Source organism: Netta rufina (genome assembly GCF_964035555.1).
Source record: "Netta rufina genome assembly, chromosome: 7".
In the NCBI taxonomy this organism is placed as follows: domain Eukaryota; kingdom Metazoa; phylum Chordata; class Aves; order Anseriformes; family Anatidae; genus Netta; species Netta rufina.
In genome coordinates this window covers 1,841,947-1,858,765 of record NC_140130.1, presented here as the reverse complement: position 1 = coordinate 1,858,765, position 16,819 = coordinate 1,841,947, and the positions used below count along the sequence as shown (strand labels likewise).

Below are 16,819 nucleotides of genomic sequence, written 5' to 3'. Positions count from 1 at the left end.
AATAATGAATGCAAACAATTTTTTATTTTCAGACCACTAAGACTCTGTGCTGTGGTTTACATAGTCCTTAATGTAAACACATTTGCAGTCAAAATACTTTGTCGTGTTGCTCCAAGAATGAAAGTGGTCGGAGATGAGCTTTGTTGGAACACAGAAATGTGTGCCATTTGCATGTAAATATAGTTAAATGCAAAGTTTTCTGATTTTCTCCATTGTGATTCTAAACCTTTGTCAATTTACTCCCACAACCCAGCTCCTGCTCCTAGAGGAGAGCCGTGCGGGCAGGGCTGTGGCACGCCAGCTTCCTGCTGTAGGCACTGTAATGTCACGAATCAGCTTTGATTTTTATCATTTGTTACGGATGAGCCGTGAAGCGCAGATAAAACCGACAGGTAGCTGAAATAGCGGCTGAAGTGACTAAACCTGTGTGCTGTAGGTGAAGGTGACCCTTCTAGCCGTGAAGCTCTTCATCCCTGAGCCTTTTGCTGTCCCTTTGCTTGAACTTGGCCGTGCTGGTGCTGCAGGGACACTGAACTTCCCTTAGTTCCCTCTGTTCTCTTTAACGGTTTTGAATATTTTCCCTTTAGGCTTTACCAAGTAGAAAGCGGTCTTCTACCTCCTTCCTCTTGCACCCGTACTGCTGAGTGTGTTAACACAGAATCAGAATCGTTCGGGTTGGAAAAGACCACTAAGATCATCTAGTCCAACCTTACTAGGACATCTTTTTTGTTCCTGCGTTTGTGCGTGGTATTATTGGTATACACATTACATATGAATGTGTACAGTTTGGGAATTACTTAGCAGCTTGCTGATAGTTCTGTGTTGTAGCTAGTCCTTGCATCATAGGGTTGAAAGTAAGTGTTCAATGGAGGGGACCGATGTTATGTAGTTGTGCTTGGAAAACTGGCTGAGAAAAGGTGTTGGCTTGGCAGGCTTGTATGCTCGCTAACTTCATATGAGCTCTCCTCTAAAATGTGTAAAAACAAATGCTGGTTTAATACTGGGGTCTGTAAAATGAGCTTGGACAAAGTGTACTTCCATAACGCTGTGCAAGCTCTGCTCCTTCCAGTAGCCTGAAGTGGAAACGGAATTATGCTGTTGGTCATGTGTTGGCTGTGAAATTAAATAAATACACGCGGTAACTTTAATCGACCCGCTGTTATTGGTAACCAACCACGGGGGAGGCAGTGTGTGGTGAGAGCTGCGTAAATTAGAAGCACTATCTAGTACTGCAAGAGCAAGTACTGGAAAGAAAGAACTGAGATCCCTTGAGCTGTTTGAGGACGGTTCCCTTTGCACATGTTTAGCAATCTCTAATTATATGATCGCATGGTGTTTCTGCAAGATTCTTTTAAGGAAACGGACAGGATGGTGGGTGCTTAGGTTGGGAAAAAAATGTGCATCTGAAAATCTTAAAAGCTACGTATTTGTGATGTTAAGTAGTTACTTTTGGTTATAGTGCTGCGGTACCACAAGTGGAGTTCCTGTGTGAACTTCCTTTATTTCTTGGTGAGAAAGGTCTGCAAGGAAACGTTGTGTTTAGTGGACTAAGTGTGGGACAGCACAACTTCTCTAGTGAAATAAAAGTACATTGAAAACTGGGTGGGAGAACGACAGCTTTCCAACCCATTGAATTGTTGCCTGCCACAGAAGCTGAAGAACTTCAGCTGGGAGCCGGGTGCACGCATGTCTCCGTCAGGAAGTTTCTTTTGAAGTTGGTAGAACTTAGACTTCTAGCTTTTTTTCCACTTTTCAGTGTTTGATGTTACAAAGTCGACCTATTTCACTGAAAGACGTGTAGCCTTTAACTGATAGCGAAGCGTTTTGTTTTTCTTGGTTATTGTTTTGAATTGACAGGCCTCATAAAAGCAGGCTGCTTTTGATAACAAAACCAGTTTCGGTCCCTCGTTCCTACAGGTACATACATGCTTACCCTTGGTTAGATTCAGCAATTCAACTCACGTGGATTGGCCTCTTAAAGTCAGGCATCTCCTGTAGCATTAGAGAAAGAAAGTAGAATAAGCCTTATTCCATTATTTTTTTTTCTAACCAATACTGTGTACTTGAGTAGCCTTAATTTGAAAATGCTCCCACTGCAGCGTGCCTGATGCAGCAGTGTGTAATGTAGATTTTAAAGAATGGCTTCTAATTTTTTTCTGCAGTTTGCTTTGCAGGGAAGGAAAAACTCCTAAAAGTCCCATGTTGTGGGGGTGCGTGGATGCCCAAAGAAGCATCGGTTCGGATGAAACAGGCTGACCCAAACTGCTGCCAGCATAAGTAACCTCTGCAGCTAAACCTGCACCTCAGGTGCGAGCTTGGCTGTTGCTGTTCTCTGGGTGTTAGCAGAGGGCCGTTACGTCTCCTGGCTTTTCCTTCTCCTTTGCATTTCTGCAAAGCAATGTGAACAGGCTTTTACAAGCTGGGAGAAACAATGGAAGAGAAAAGCTTACTCAGCTCTCATTTCCTTGCTTGTAGTCACAAATTCTGAAGAAATTTGTTGCTTCCCATAACAGACATCTCCTGAAAACAAACAGGCTGCCAGTGACTTACAGGTTGGCAAAATCCTGTGTGGTATTGTAGAGTTGTTACAGTTTTCTCAGTAAACAACCAGAGTTAGACACTGGAAATAAATACCATTTCAGCATTTTGTTCTCAAGGAAGTATGTGGTGGGATGTGTGCGTGCTTGTGATCTGCTGCCACGGCTCTTCATGGAAAATGTCAGCCTGGATAGGTAGTTTGGGGAGGTTAATGGATGTGCTAGAGCGCTGAAAATCCTCTGCAAAAATTGCTTTTTAACAGCTTTTTCCAACCGTGGAGTTTGCACCAGAGTTTCAAAGCAGAACACCTGTTCCCGTGCAGAATATGAACAGCAGGAAAAAGGGTGGACTGAAAACACAAATCTTTGAAATGCACTTAGTTAAGGGCAGAGGGATCAATGGGAGAAATCAATTAGTAGGTACAAAGGTACAAAGTGGATCCAGAAAGTGAAGAGATTAATATTTTAAAAGAGGTACCTGTAAGTTTATCATTTACTCTCTGTTTTAAAGCAGGTCTTGCACGTGCGAAAGAGATGGGTCTGCTGTTTTGTGGTGTCTTCTGTCGGTGTAAGAAATGTCTCTGGAGCTTCAGTATCCAACTGGTTCAATTCTGGTTTGTAGTCAGCCTAAAAATCTATCTCAAATACCTTGTTTTAGAAATGTTTTGTTTACCTGCTTTTTAGAGTACAGACAGCATTTTTGCAAAGATTAGCAAGTTCATGCACAGTGTAACTTCATGCACAACTCTTCAGGAAGAGCAGATGTAGGGAATGACTGCCTTGTATTTGAATTTTATGTTTGCCTCATTCTCAAGAAGTTCGTATTGATCTTCTACAGAACGTCTGGAAAGGAAGAAAGAAGCTTAATGATGGACTTAACGGTTTTGGCCCTTAGGTTAACACGATAAAAGCAGTGCTATTTGCTGCACTGCTGGCAAACTAATCGTAGGAAGGTGTATTATCATCTGCTTCCTTTTGGTACTTGGGTATGGCCTCTGGCACGTTGAAGTCCCAGGGCAAAAAGATAACTGTAGTGGTGGTAACAGCACATCCCTGTTTGTCTGTGCTGGAGGACTTCCTCAGTACTGGCTAAAAAAAAAAAAAAAAGCTCTTATTGAAAAGAGTTATTGAAATAACTCTTATTGAAAAGTGTCTTTGGGAAGAGTGTTTGGTTGTAAATAAGTCTCTAAGATGAAGAATCTGAGTGTCCTGTGCGAGTGCTCCTAGTCAAAGCCTTCCTTGTTGAGCCGTAGGTTCTTGCAGTGCTTTGTGGCTTGGTTAATGAGTTTGACAAAGATACAGGCTTCAACAAACGTCTTCTGCTTTACTTTGATAACTGAAAGAAGCTCTCAAGCTCTGAGGTGCTGGAACTCTAGTGTGCTGGATTGAAAACGCTGTGGCTAAATGATGCACTGCTCTGGTCTAAACACATTTTTTTTGCTTCAAGTTTATCCAGATGTTTGTGAGAGCTTAATTTGGAATGGATAAGTTTTAGTTTTTTCTCATCTGGTATCATTGGTCTTCCTCTGCGAGCTTAGTGTTGTGTGTTCTGGCTAGTTTGGCAGAGCTGCAGCAGCACACGCGTGCCTTTTCCAGACCTGGCTTGTAGCGCTGGGTTGCCTGCTAGCTCCTGGTTCCACAGTTATTAGCACCAAACCATAGTCTGGGGAAGGGTATTTTCCCTTGTTCTTGACTTTCCTGAGTCTCTCGTCTCAGTACGAAGAGGTAGCAACCCCAAAGAGTTTTTTTCCCCCGTATCAATTTCACCAGTGCTGTTCACAGCAGTGAAGGTGAGCTGTCTCTGCTGGGGACTTCACTGAATAACAGTGCACAGTAAATGTTTTGATCAACATTGTGCTTAGTACACGTTGGTGTGAAATTGCATTAGAAATTTCCTACCGACAAGTGTTTTTCAGATCTGTAAGCCACTTTGGAATTCCAGCTGTATACTTTGATTATTTGACTGCTATTTTAAATACGGTATGGCGTGCATTACTAAATCAGAAAGTCTTATGGGTGCCATGGGCATGCCCTGCACCTTTGTGGTTATCTTTATTACAAAAAGTCCTTGGCTGAAAGATGTGTCTATGCTTATCTGCCAGAACTTGTTCCCTATAAAACCACGCTGAATTACTCTCTTAATGTTTCTGTCCTTTATGCAGTAAATGAGTTTGTTTTCAGTACTGCCATTGGGTTGATACCCAACTCTGATAACCATCTGTGTCTTGCCTGGAAGGTTGCACAACAGTTCTACTCCTTTGTCTGCGACTTTATTGGTACTGCTGTGTCTAATAATGGTGGCATGTCCTCAGTCAATAGGAATATTGGCATATTGCTCGGAATTAATTTGGGGCTGGAAGTGAAACGAGAACTGGTATTTCAGAGTGCATTTGGGAATTCTTAATAATGTGAAGTTCTTGGTGTTTCTCTAGGCTTGTTGTTCTGCACGTGGAGTCGTTTTGCGTTTCTCTTTGATGAACTTTCTCATCAAAGTTGTATTGAACTGTGCGTCAGGCTGGTTTGTAGTGAGTTTTTATTTTCAGAATGCCATTTAGTGGCAGGTCTGAACATTTACTGACAGTAACAGCCCTTCTCACTTAGTATATTTCCAGTGACTTAAGTATTTTAATGGAGAGGGTTGTTTTAGTTTCTCCTGCATTGTGCCCCTAATGGGTTTGCTTTGGCTGAAGAAAGAGCAATTCCTGTGCACTATGCATTTGTTGCTTTGGATGCTAAACATCAGGCTTCTTTAGAGGTTCTAGCCTTGTTGCAAATCCCACTTTGAAAAGCTAGTATAGGCAAGGCTGCAGAGTAATTTCCAAATCCTGGAAGTTCAGTACTTCATTTTAGTTGAGGCTTTGAGTGTGATGGAGCTTGATTTTTATTGCTGATTTTGAAGGATGAAGAAAACCTGACTTTTAGAGCAGTTACATGGTTTTTGGTTTTCTTGCATGCATTAATTCATTTTCCTTGTTGGTAAACAACTGGTTGGTTGTTTCCTCCTACTGTTGATACTGACTTCAGTTAATATTGAAGTTATTTTCTAGGCTCCTAATCCTAAGTGTTGGTGTGTATGGGATGTATTTTCATCTCTGGGCTGGTAATGCTAAATCTCCTTGTAGTACGTGAGGAGATCGAATTGCGTGCAGCACAGGTGTGTTAAGCAATCTTACACAACTGCTCATGATTTCAACGACAGGTTTTGTTACCGCTCTGCATCCCGTAAGGTACTCTTTGGTGGAAACTGGAAGACCACAAAACACTTGGAAGGGTGACTCCGCATCGCTGCAGACAGGGCTGGTCAGGGAGCTCAGCACAGGGGGTGCTGCGGGTGGACGTGGTGCTGGTTTCTCATGAGCTGTTCTTGCAGCGTGCAGCAAAGAAGGAGGCAGTGCTCCTCCAAAGGAGCAAACATTGTCAGCGGTAGGCATCTGATGTATTTCAGCATAGCCTGTTAAAAGCAGCAGAGAGAAACAGTTGCTTTGCTGCTCTTTTTTATGCTTGGGGGTAGGAGGAAGTTGCTGAATTTAGCAGCAGAGCAAGGGGTGAATCCTTTTTTGTCGTCCTCCTTAGATTAAAAAAAAAAAAAAAAAATCTGGAGGAGGAGAATGATAGGGACAAAATGTACAAACTGGATTTTGCACATGTTTTGGGATCCAAGCAGAATGAATGTAAGAGATGAAGACGTGCTCTAGAAGAGGCAGAAAATGAAATACAAAACAAATTCCTGTGGATCAGTAACAGAAAACATTGCTGTGATGTTTTGCTTCTAACACAGCAGCCTGGGGACATCCAGAAAGGAAGATCTCAGGTTCTACCTTGTCAGTCGAGTGCTGCTGTCTGAGTGGAGAGATGTCTTAGTTGTGTAAGATGGACCATCATGGTTCTGCTGAACACGTGGGATGAAAGAAAGAAGTAAAAGTGAAGGCAAGAGAGTTGAGGTAAACTATGCCAAAGTAAAATAGCAAATGTCTAAGTTAGAAACTAGCACAAGATGCAGATGTGCAGATTTCACATCTGTGGGTTGTAAGGATTCCTTGATTAAAATTGAAGCAAGTTATTTGCAGAAATATCAAATCATTTTTTAATTGTGACATTTACATTTGTATTTTTTTCAGCTTGTCTGTTTAAAATACAGGCATTGCGTGCTACCTGATGCCTGGAGTGACAGTCATTTCAGTCCCTGGGAGCTGTGTGTCCCTTCCTGTCGTCCAGTGCTGAGACTTGGTTCCTGGAAAGAGGGCATTTCTCCAGTTGATACTCTAATTGAGGGAGAAACTCGTAGCCTAAAGCCTTTTATTCCCCTTCAACTCTGAATATATCTGCTTAAAATTTTCATCTTCCTTGTGTTAATATTGCATGCGGTCTGCTTTTTGGTTTGGGGTAAGCTTTAGGAGGTAGATGTGCATCTCCTCAGCTGTGCTGTAGATCCGTGTCCAGGCAGTTTCAGCTGTCTGTAAACTTTGGTCAGATGTTTTAATTCTTTAAACTGCCTCGGAATGTGATGTTTCTGCTTATGGCGGTGGAGCTTCGGGGGTTTTTAATTCCTTTATTGTTGTGGATGCTAATCATGATATTTAAAACTCCTACCACATAGATTTAAAAAAAGCAATCCTACAATGATACAGTTCAGTCCTGAGTAAAAGTGTAAGTGATTCTTACCAAGTCAGAAGTGATAAAGTCTGATGTTTAATGCACTGTAGTACCAAGTTTCTGTTCCTTACAGTTTAATTTCTACTTTCAGCAGATTATGTCGGAAAAGTGTTTCTTTTTTGCTTTTTTTTTCCTATAGCGGTGCAGTTTCCACTTTGTTTCTCTTCACTTCCAAGTAAACAGCAAAAGCAGTTACTAAGAATTTTGCCAAATTGATTTTTTTTATCAGTGCTTTTCCAAGAGCTTCAAGCAGTATGTATTCTGCACACCTGTGACAAATGAAGAGTACCATTGTTCTCCAGCTAGCGTTGCCAGGAACTGATTCATAGGCAAAACCCTGCCCTCGTAGACCCTAAAGTAGTGACAGAATTAGGAGAGTGGACACCTCCAGAGAGTTGTCACCTGAAGAGTAAATTCAGCCTGAGTTGAAGGTCTGTAATAACCTCCCTTTTCCTTGAAAATCGAGATATTTACCTGAAAGTTCTTGCTCCACAGGTGGAGAGGTTGGTAGACATTTCCTGTTTTTCTTTTTGTGTGTGTGTGTTTGTGGTTACTTCTCAGTCTTAGACCCACTTTTCCAGTTGTTTTTGGGGTGAATAGTCAGGGATGATTGTATTTCCCCGTATCCTGCAAAGTTCTGCTTGTAGAGAGGCAGACCAGAAGGACGTGGATCTTTCATTTTCCTCATTGTCTCTTCCTGCAAATTTAACAGGCGTGTTTCTTGTCTTGAAAGCCAGAAAAGTGATGGCACTTCAGAATATTGTGGTATGTATGATAAGAGGTCTGAACTGGAGAGAAAAAAAATCTCCATTCACCGACTTGTAGGGAATCGTAAGTGGAAACACTTGTTTGCTCTGATGGAATTAGAGCTAATGCACATTACCATTGGGACGGATGGTGCCTTGGGAGCTTCATAACTGAACTGGCTTGGAACAAGGTGTGATGAACATCAGCAACAAGCTGACGAGTGCTTTTCTAGAAAACCAAGGTGTGAGAGAGGAAATAAGGGGGTCTTAAAAGGAGCGCTCTTAGCAGGCTGGTTCTGTTGAGTGACAAGGCATGCCTTGCTGCTGGGGTGAAAACATTGCCAGCCCTGACAATTATCCGTGTTGTATTGAAATGAGTCATTTAAAAAAAAAAAAAAGCATTTGTTAGAAAGTTGTGGAGGCACTGCGTCGGTGATCCATCACATTCTGCCTAGAAGCATGGGGTGTAACAGGGTAATGCTTGGGGCTTGGGCTGTCGTCTCCTCTGGGGAAGAAGAGCAAGAGTTTTATATGCACGTCCTTGCTGTGCTTTACCTGAGCTGCGTAAAGGGAAGCAGGGCTTTCATGAAGATGCCTTGGAAGGGTGGTCAACCTCTCTCTCTGCCTGAATTTGCACTCCTCTGTCTGCAAAGAAAAGCAGTTGTGACAGGATAGATGCTTTTAGCAACAGCTTGCTGTGGTTGCATTTTGTGCAGAAGTTTGTTGTTTTAAAACACAGGTCAGTGCCCGCTGGCACAAGCATAGATACCTAGGTGAAAAGAGGCTATTCAGTAAATTAGTCACCTAGTAGTTATTCTTGTGTTTTCTTATTTCTCTTTTTTTGTTGTTGTTGTTGTTCTTTTGAATCTTTTTTTCCTCCTCTGAAACTTTGTGAGCATGCAGTACTGGGTTTGTTAGTTGGTCAAACCAAGGCAGTGTGTTTTGTAATTGCCATGTGCCTATGTGCCTACACTTAAAGATAAAATGTGATTTATCAGTGAGGGAAAAAGAGGTAAAATAATAGTTAAAATATATTACCTTAAGAAACAGTGCTACTTATATATTTTTTTTGCATTAGACATCTGCTATTACGCAGTAATTTGTACTGGTTTGCAGCAGGACTGCATTTCTTGCAGATTCTCCTTCCGAGTGGTGGTGTTGCTGGGTTTTAAGCTGGTATTGATTATGGTTTTCTAAGCCTAATGCAATTGGATTGCATTGAACTGGAGTGTTTTAGATGCAAATCAAACATAAAATCACAACATTTCTAAAGAAGGGTGATGGTTCTAATGATCCCGTGGCCATGGAATACAAGTTTTTATACAAAAAAAAAAAAAAAAGCACACACAGAGAACTTAAAAACCCCACCAGTATACGCTACAAGAGTTGCTATACGCAGTTTGATCTTTTTTCCCCTCTTTCATATCCAGAGGGCTGTGTTGTCAAAAAGTCAGGCAAACTTAACGTGAAGCTACAAATGCAGCTATGTGTATATCTGTGTACCCATATATGCCTGCATCTTTATTTCATTTTTCAGCAGCTTTTACGCCGAGGCTGAACAAAAGCAAAACCTGTTCCATGTGCTTCCGTATTCTGTTTGTTTTGCATTTATTGATTAACTAGTGAGCTATTTACAGCACGAGATTACCAACGGGTTGACCAGGGAAACAGCAGCAGCAGTGACAGGAATATAGGCACGAGAGCTGTGGGCTGGTCGGCCGTACGGCTGCTGCGGTGGCGTGGGGTTGGGCACTCACTGTAGGAAATGTCTCAACGTGATTTGCCTCTGCAATCCAGCTACCTTCCTTCTGGGGAGCTGTATTAACACCTAGGCTTTAATTACGTTAAGACCTGCACAAGGGTGCCTGATCAAGGTTAAGCTACTGAGTAGAAGTGATTTGAAGGTTGATGCGTTTTCTGGGCCCTATCTTGACATTTTCTTAGTTACAATGGCTTTTTCAAGGGCTGTGCTTTTATTAACTATTTAATGCCAGTAATTTGGTACAATAAACTCCCTTGAAGAGAGCGGACTCCGTTTTTATGTTTCGAAGCAAGGCACTTACATCATTTTTAAACTATTTAAGTAAATTCAGGAATTCCGCTGTATTAATTCATAATTACATGCAACTCATTGTAAGTCGTATACAGTGAACCAAATACATGAAATTTGTAAGTGTTCTTGCTTAGGAAATGACTCTTTCCATAACTTATTGCACTTGCACCACTTGTGTATTTCATTGTGCAAGGCTCTCAGGTCAACATCAAACTGCAGAGAGAGAGAGAGAAGCTGTTTGAAGCATTTACAGATCTGAAGTGGAGGGGAATTGCACACCATCAGACAACTTACTGCATTGCTGGTGCTCACAGATTATGTAGTGTGTACGAATACTGCTGAACAAGTTGGTATTTCAGAAGGTAGTGAATTTTGAAGGCTCCCTTAAAGCGCTGTTTCTTGCAGAGCTTTCCACGCGGTAAGATGCACGCACGAGTATCTTGAATGTAACTTCATTTCTGAGAGAGGTTCTCACGAGGCTGTGTGGGTGATGTGTAGCTGAAAACATCTGATCACGGTTAAAGCTGATGTGGAAGAAAAATGTGTCTCGAGTCATTTGTCTCAGCTCATTTCTTGACATGGTCTGCGCTGGTGCAGATGAACGAGGCAATGAGCTGGGTCACTTTGCAGGCTTCGATTAAAAATCTTGCTGTGGCTGGAGTTGAGCAGCAGGGGTTGTGACACAAGTGTTTTGATGCTTCCAGCCAAAACCTGGCTGGCCCTTTTAGGAAGGGGGTGGGTGGGGATGAAGGTGGGAGAGAATTGCCAACCATCAGTGGAGATTAAAAGAGCTGTATTTTAGCACTTTAATGGCTCATCATACAGGTGTTTCTGTATTACGGGAAGAAAAGCTACGTGTCTTCCTCTTGTACAGCAGAACAAACCTGCTGAAATGTAATAGGAGTTGTGTTTTGAGGCAGTGCTGCACGTGGCTTTAATGTTAAAGGAAGGGTAACATTTAGAGTAGTTGATAGTAGGTTGGGGCCCGATGCTGGTGTATTTATTTATTTCCTCTCCTGTCAGCATGTGTTGGAAGTAACATCTGTGGCATGCCTCTAAGTTGAAGAAAAAAATAAAATGAAAAGCCCTTCTGCCTCACCTACCAGGGTTGCTATAAAAAAAAAGAGAAAAGAGAAAAGACCAACAACTGGGGTTTTTGAAGGAAACATACCAAGACATTACTGCTTGGGTGGTGTTTGTCTTTTTTTTTTCGTGAAAGTATGTGGCTTCCACTGTGTGCCCAAAGATAAGGACACACTGCCCTGCGATTTGTGTAACTCCATTGCTCCTGAAAACTCCTCTTAAAGAAGGGGAAAAAAATCTTAAAAGGAGAAAAAAGAAAGTAACAAGAAAGAACATGCTTGTGTGTCAGAAGTGAGGAAGTGACCCTGGGGATTGCCCTAGATTGAACAGGAAATCACACTACAAATCGAACCCAGAGCTTGAATGCCAGCTCACCGCCGTAACCGCAGGAGCGTTCACTCTTTGCTCTGCAGCCAGGCCACCAGACCGAAGAAAGTGCCTGGCTGGTGGGTGCAAAGCTGCCCCCACAGCACCTGGGGACTTCAGCAGACCTTCCTTGTCCTTCAACCCTACAGCTTGCTGCTGGGCGGTCACGGTAGCGTGCAGGGGTGTGAGTCTGGGCCTCTGAGCTGATTTTTGTTTCGTGTTCTTGAGAATTGCATTTCCCTAGGACGTTGGTTGCAGTGGTTTGTGTTTCTCCTTGTCTGAAATGTGCAGGATGTGCGGTGTGGTTGGTTCAGGTGCAGCCGGAGGGTTTGTAGGAAAAACAGCTCTTGCCCGGGAGAGCTGCAGTGTAAGAGTTCCCCCTGTAAGGAAACAGTATCAGTTCACTGGAATACTTATCTCATTTGTAGGCAGAGAGTTTTCCATATCTTAAACTGGTGCCAGAAATTGTGGCCAAAGCAGTATCTTGAGTTAGTAGCGCTAGAGGAGGGGTGTGTACTACAGCAGATTTGGGAAACGTGGCTCTTGTTTTGTACAAGAATTTTATATTTCTAAAATCCTGCCATTGTGACTAACTGCTTTTCACGCCCTTTCTACCTCTTCTCGATTTTTCATAGGACTTTGGGCCAGGCTGCTTTCTGAAGAGACAGCTCTAGTTCAGCGTAACATGCGCGGCAGCTGAGATCATCCCTTCTGAAGCTGCCCCAGCGTTTCAGGCTATATTCAGTAGCAAAGATTGAGTTTCTTCTGCACAGCCAGCAGATTAAATTGCTCTTCAGCTCCATCTGCAGGCTTATATTATCCATAGGGTAGTATGCATGTGTCAGTTCTCTGATAACGCAGTATTGCTGTTCACTGAGTAGCTTTTGGGTTGTTGAACCTGCTTCCTTACCTCTTTGCAGTGCTGGGGAGATTTGTGAAACTTTGAGAAGAGCTCACCTGGGAGGAGAAGGGAGCGTGGGTGACTGAAATATTTTTTTTGACGTTGTTAATGCTAATGCCTCATTAGAAAGCCTGAGTTTTGCTGTTTCATAAAATCTCACCACTAAGGCACTGTGGTTGGAGTATGGTCCAGTGATCAGACGGAAAGCAGCCCACCAGAAGCAGAAACTGCTGCGGGAACTAGAAGCAAACAGCCAGAGGAAAATCCAGCAGCGTGCTCTTGGTCTGCTTGAGATATATTTACAGGAAAATCTGAGAGCATAAGAATAAGTTAACCCTAAACTTCACAGTTTATACTAGCGTATGGAAAAAATAACTTGTGCTGAGATTCACTTCCCAACACTATGCTCAGTTACAATATACAGTTTAAGAGATGTATATATCATTTTTTTAATTTTAAAAAGCAGCCCGTTGGATTGGTGAGCCCATTGTCTCACAAGGACGTGTTTTTTTTACAGCACTTCACACATCAGCTCTACAAGTAATCAGGATGGCCCATTCTACTGCAACAGAAATGAAAAAAAAATCTTAAAAACTACAGGAGTTTCTATGCATTTCACGTGCACAAGAAGCACTTTAAGATCCCCTCCTCATCCTTTATTTCTTGCAAAATAATTTGATAGCCTTTGACATTTATGTTCTTGACCACGGTAGTTAAAGGTTTTTTTCCTCAGTGGGTGCGTCCGTGCAGAGCTGTGAGTTTGAGACACGGGGACAGGTGGCTGTGGCTGTGTTTCTGCAGGAAATCTGCTCTGGAAGCACATTGCTCGTTTCAGGTTTCCAGAGACTGACTGAGACAGTGTTATCATTTCATATCGCTCGGCGATTTGTTTTGTAATCTGGTACACGGAATGAAGTGAATTGCTGTTTGTGGATGGTGAACGTAATATGAGGAACAGGAGCCACCAACTCCGTACCTTCGCAGACCCACTGTCACTGATTTCCATGCTCTTTCTCATTTTTTGCAGATCCTATCAGGGCCTCTTTTCAAATACAGATACTTAATAACGAGGCAGATTGTTTGTGTGGAAACACAGGGTGTATATATGTCCAGAAAAATATCACAGTGACAGTCTGTGCAGGAAATAGGATGAAAAACATTTTTTACTGCCTTGAAACATCAGCTTGACTGTGGGCTAAATGAGTAATAGTTCCAAGATTTCAGGCATTATTGAGATAAACATGAATAATTTTATCACTTAAGGTAGTCAAATGATCTCCAGTGTGATAAGTAACAAGATAAAGGGAAAGCATCAGAGTGGAAGTATGTAGATTCAGAAGAAATATGGTAACGCTTCATGTGCTTTTTATACCCAGTCTCATAACTGTAGCATTATTTTTTTTTGACTTAATAGTTTGTGTTGAAATTGCTGACCACCGGGTAGTTTCAGTGGACGTTCATTGCATTACATTTGATGTATGGATATCTGGAACTCGCAGATCCTCTTTGAATTTATAGGCTTCCTGTTTGTTCAGCTGAGGAATATATTGCGGCTGGACTGGAGGCAGATACAATCCTATAACTCAGCTTTTCCTTTGAGCCACCTGATCCAAGCCGGTGCCCTACGCAGCGTGGGCAGCGGGGTTGTTCCCCAGCAGCCTCCCCAGGCCAAAGGTGTGGCCCTTGGGTCCTTGTGGCCCCGTGCCAGAGCTCTGCCTGTGTGGTAAGCCACTTTGGGAAGCCGATCCCGGAAAGAAAAATGGGAGGAGGAGAGGAAAGGATGACTGCTTGGGTGTCTCCTCCTGCCTGCTCGCCTCAGCTGCGGTGCCGGCGCCGAGGAGGGGCAGAGCTGTTTGCCCAGGGCTGGGCAGGGGTGCTGGCAGCTCCGGGGCGCGCTGCCCTCAGCACCCGGCGTTGATGTGCCACCAGCATCTGGTACGGGGTGCTGCTCTTCAGGTCGGGGCCGCTGCGCTCTCGTCAGAGCTTTAGATGGGTGCAGTAAACTGGTACAAGTTAGAAATCAACACAAACTGAAGTACAAGTGCCTTGCTTCTTTATTTTTTTTTGATTTCTGATTTAATTTTAGGTATGCTTGGTCTGTCTTCCTTGGTTTTGTCTTTGAACCGTTGAAAAGCAGACACCAGTAGAAGTCCTGTGTAGTGAAGACAGTGGAGGAGATGGTTTTGGAACAGAACACATGAATTTTAACGGTTTGAGGACAATGAACCCTTGCGATTTGACTTGTTTACTCTGGTCTGACATTTCTCTGAAGACATAAGATGTTAGTAGCTCAAAGTAAAGCCACATTTAGAAAGTGATAGTGTTATTGAGATGTTAGATTGCTTGTGTTGCAGTGTTCTGAGACATAAAATTTTAAAAGCTGACACTTTAGTATTTCTTCAAACCTTCTGGGCATCCATATCTTGTCCTGATGTGACAAGTGATGCTACCGATGCCAGGCGTGCTGGAGTAGTGCTGCTCTGCCAGGGCGATGCAGGAACGTTAGAGCATTAGCGAGGAGGTGCTGTGCAGGATCTAAGCTAATAAACTAAGCCAGAGCTTTTTTTTTTTTTTTTTTTTTTCCTTCTACCCTCCTTCAACTTGGGTTTGTGCCAAGGGAACTGGTAGCAGATGGTGAGAAGGGCCAAGACACAAACGCAGTAGAGATGGGAGAAGGCTCAAGGATGCAGTGACGAGGATGTGAAGAGAAAGATGGAGGGAGGACTCAATGGATGAGTTTCCAAATCATTGCTCCAGATTTATGATACTGGAGATACAATAAGGATATTTACATTGTCCCTATTGTTCCACCAGCTTTCAAGACGGTTATGTTCTTTAAGGAACTTCTCTTGTTGGCATGGAGCGTGTCTCTGCTTAAGTAATTGCCTCTTGGACTACTAGGGAATACATCATTATGGCTAAAAGATCCTGGCACAACGAAATCCTTTAAGTGCCTTCCACTTAAAGCAGGATGTATAAAGAGATGGTTATTCTGGCACATTTTGGGCAGAAGATTATGGAAGTTAAACTTCCAGTAAAACTCCAGTTATGCTTTTTGTCACTTCTTAAATTTTTCTCTCTCAAATTTTACCACAGTAAAACCTGGTGAATCTTTCTGTATTGCTAGCTGTAAGCTACGTTCTGCTTCACTAGAATCAGGGCAAATCACAGCTCTGCAGTTCAGGTGATGAGGATTTAACTGTAGGGAGTGAAAATATTCCTTAACATTACGTGGTCTCATTTATTAAAAGCTGTGGCTCGGGAATTTTCTGCTTGTGTCATCCCGTTGTTTCGGGGTGGTTGTCCTTTGATTGTGGAATCAGGAGTTGGCTTCATCCCTCTGTAGCTGAGACCTTTCATTTGCCCATATGAAATACCCTTCGTGCTCTTTCAGAGCAGACTTTCAAGAGAACTTTTTTTCCATTGGGGAAGTTTCCGAAGTCTAAAGTTCTTAGGAAAAAAAAAAAAAAAAAAAAGAAACATCTGAATTGCAGGGAATGAAGAATGAGTGCTCGTGAGCTGCCTTTCTTTATAGCAGTGCCTTGGTACTCCAGGAGAGCTGCTGAAAAGGAAATTATCTTCTCTAATGATTCTTCATGGGGAGGATTTCCAACAGAGCTCTCTTCATTTGAAATTTGGAAATCCTCTGGGTAAAACTACTACATGCGGGTTTTTTGTTTGTCTGTTTTAAAGTTGATTTTGTATGTAGTGAGGGAACAGGTCTGAGAAATAATCATTGAATCGTTGAATATCCTGAGTTGGAAAAGACCCACAGGAAACATTGGGTGCAGCTCCTGGCTCCGTACAGGACCACCCCAAAACCAGACCCTATGTCTGAGAGTGTTGTCCAAACACTTCTTGAATCCCAGCAGCTCAGTGCCATGCCCACGTCCCTGGGCAGCCTGTCCCAGTGCCCGACCACCTCTGGGTGCAGAACCTTTCCCTCACACCCATCCTGACACCCTCCCCTGTCCCAGCTCCATGCCGTCCCCTCGGGTCCTGTCGCTGTCCCCAGAGAGCAGAGCTCAGCTCCTGCCCCCCCGCTCCCCTTGGGAAGGAGCTGTAGAGCAATAGAAGAATGTTCTCCTGGTGGGCTGGTGGTCGAGCACAAATCCTCATGATGGGAACTGTGCTTTCTGTGGCTGAGAAGCAAGGTGTATCTGCATGAAAGGATAAACGCATTATTTGACTCCTAGAGAACAGTGCTGTAATCTAAGGGATCTGACAGGAAGGCACAGTGCTGAACGCTGCACAGGCTCAGGTCCGTGCTTCAGGAATGACGAGGGTAGAAGTTGATACCTCTGAATCAGTAATCTTTTTATAAAGTGTAAAAGGTTGGGGAGTTTGTGCATTTGGTTGGGGGAAGCGACTTTAAACCATCAGTGTAGTTTCCAAAACTGAATGGTGGGCAATAAAAAGGAAGGCAGATGCTGTTCTGCTAGAAAAAAATAGCAGCACTTGGATTCCTCCTACTGTTCTC

The 16,819-nt window shown here is 43.0% G+C and overlaps 1 protein-coding gene across 2 annotated transcripts in view; it reads left to right on the top strand.

The window, feature by feature from the left end:
• CCDC6 (coiled-coil domain containing 6) overlaps positions 1 to 16,819 on the top strand; it is a 44,972-nt gene that overhangs the window by 1,556 nt on the left and 26,597 nt on the right. The gene's annotated exons all lie outside the window — the stretch shown is intronic.